Here is a 2777-nt window from a genome sequence, read left to right as displayed (position 1 = left end):
CTTTGGACAAAAGCGTCTGCTAAATGACTAAATTTAAATATAATGTAAATGTAAATAACAAAACTAAATTGAAATTTTAAAACAAGCCCCAAATCAAATACATAAGTAACACAAATAAAATAAATCTCTTCATATCAACAAAATAAGGCTTTGTCTGTGCTCTTTCCTTTTAAAATTAGAGGCAACCACTGCATTTTAATCTTGATCCAAACAAAGATGCTGCATACATGCAACATGAGCAGTTTTTAATCTAAATTAGAATGTATAGTTTCGAAATTTGAAGCAAAAACAGAATGGTTTGAAAAAACTATAGAAACTATAAATAAAAATATCTGCATGAAACAGCAAAGCTGAATGAGATGCAGATGCACTCTCTGCCAGCAGGTGGCGCTTAAACCGTTTCCTGGTTTCCGCTGTAAACAAAGCAGCGCTGAACTTACGAACTTTAATATGCATTATACAGAGGCAAGATGAAAACAAAAAATACCATCTAAACTTTTCTAAAGACAGTAAGTTCCCCTCAGACATACATTCATATAAACTCCTACACCTAAATGAATCGCGATTTGTTTAGCATCTCAACCGATTTGAATCGTCACATATTTGAATCGATTTTCAACCGGCTCGCAGTTAATCGTTACATCCCTAATAGAACCTAATATAACCTATAACATGTTATGAAAAGCCAAATAACCCAAAATATCTAATTTGTCCAGTGCGTGAAAAAACTATGGTTTTATTTGTAGTTTCTTGCCTTAATAGAAAGTTAATATTCATATTTTCCAGATAATAATTACACATTTATGTATGCACTGTATGTACAGTATTATGGGCCTTAATACATGCAAATAGCTTTTTTTTTATGCAAAGACAATTTGTCTTTGCGGATGAGCCACGCAGGATCCTGGAGCACAGCGGGTAGAGACTCAAGAGGTCTGATGGAGGACACCACCACTCTCTTGGGCGGCTGCCATACCTGACATGCTCCATGCTGCATGCTAATGACCAATTTTGGCTTTCGGTTTGACCGCTCTGCAGCGGCAAGGACTCTGTAACCTTACCTGACTACGTGCACCTGCTACTAAAGGTGTAAATATTATAGATCTTATATGTTGTAGTATGTTAATAACATGTTCACTGCATGACGACACATCGCTGATTATCTGTATTTGTTTAAATGAGTGTTTACTCTGGCTCTCAGCTTTGAATCTGAAGGGCCTCCTTTAAAATCAAGTCAAACAAGCCTCTTGATCTCATCTCGGGGGAATGACGCAAGGCCTTTCGTCTCTGCCGTCTCCTAGGCGAGCTTCTCCTGGGTCACCAGGCAGCGCTCACCTGATTCTCGTGGAACAGCTCACCCATCGCTCTGCAATCGAACGACCCGCTTATTCCCTGCCGCGTCTGTGCGTCCGTCCCAGGGGTGGGAGAGCACGCTAAATCTGTTGTACTATTTTAATCTTCACACGTCACTTGGATAATGCATCCGCAGTGCTCCAGACAGCAGTTTGAAGTGGTTAAAGGTTTTAAATACTACAATTATTTCTGTGACCGCTTTGTGCCGCAGCTCCTTATGATTTTTGTGTGACTTAGAAAATGGACTATAGACGTTTATTATGAACCACAGGAAAATGAGGCTGTAATGGATAGATTCAGACAGAGTCAATTTAGTAGGTTGTGTGATTTTAAAGGGTTAGTTCACCCAAAAACTGAAAATTCTGTCATTAATTACTCACCCTCATGTCGTTCCAAACCCGTAAGACCTTCGTTCGTCTTTGGAACACAAAATAAGATATTTTTGATTAAATTCGAGAGCTTTCTGACCCTGAATAGACAGCAACACAACTGACACGTTCAAAGCCCAGAAAGGTAGTAAGGACATTGTTAAAATAGTCCATGAGACATTAGTGGTTCAACCGTAATTTTATGAAGCTATGAAGAATTATTTTTGTGTGCAAAGAAAACAAACTGACTTTATTCAACAATTTCTTCTCTTCCATGTCAGACTTTGATGCTCGTTCAGGAAAGTATTATGATGCACATGTGTGGTGCTGCTGACGCAGGAGCCGGCGTTCTAATGGTTTGGGTCACATAGTGATTTATATTTTATTTTACCTCAGTGAGCCAGTTTCTGAAATGATTACCGCTTGTGACTTGGTTCTTTTAATGAATAGCTTAGTTCAAAAATGCGTTACTGGTTTGAATCAGTCTGAAACATTTACTGAAAGAAAATTCTGAGAGAATTTATTTCATATGTGAGCGAAATCAACATTATAACTGAAATATAAATAAATAAACCTGAATTGAATCAAGAAATCGGTATCAATACTAGGGGTCGACCGATATTGTTTTTTTGACAGCCGATGCGGATGCCGATATCTTGGAAAGCAGGGTGGCCGATATAAAGCCAATATAATTATTTATTTTATTTATTTATTTATTTTTATTGAAAGTAAACATAACAGAAGACAGTAGAAAAACAAATGAGTTACACCAAAACCAGAGACAAACATATGGACAAACATACAATGTGTTATGCAGCAATACTCCCAAGCCTTCTAATACATGTGAGAAGAAAAATTTGTATAAACAAAATAATAATAACAGTAGTAGTAGTGGTAATAATAATAATAATAGTAATAATAATAATAATAATATATTATGCAGATCCAGTATGTATGTACACATTGCTATTATTGAAGATAATAAAAAGAAAAATATATGTAAAGAAAAAGGAGAAAGAAACATTTTTCCCAATTTGAATATATGTAAAATTCAGA

This window comes from Sinocyclocheilus rhinocerous, unplaced genomic scaffold, assembly GCF_001515625.1.
Source record: "Sinocyclocheilus rhinocerous isolate Xijiao unplaced genomic scaffold, SAMN03320098_v1.1 scaffold705, whole genome shotgun sequence".
Classification (NCBI taxonomy): domain Eukaryota; kingdom Metazoa; phylum Chordata; class Actinopteri; order Cypriniformes; family Cyprinidae; genus Sinocyclocheilus; species Sinocyclocheilus rhinocerous.
The sequence above is the reverse complement of the archived record's forward strand: the minus strand, read 5'-3'. Positions refer to the sequence as shown.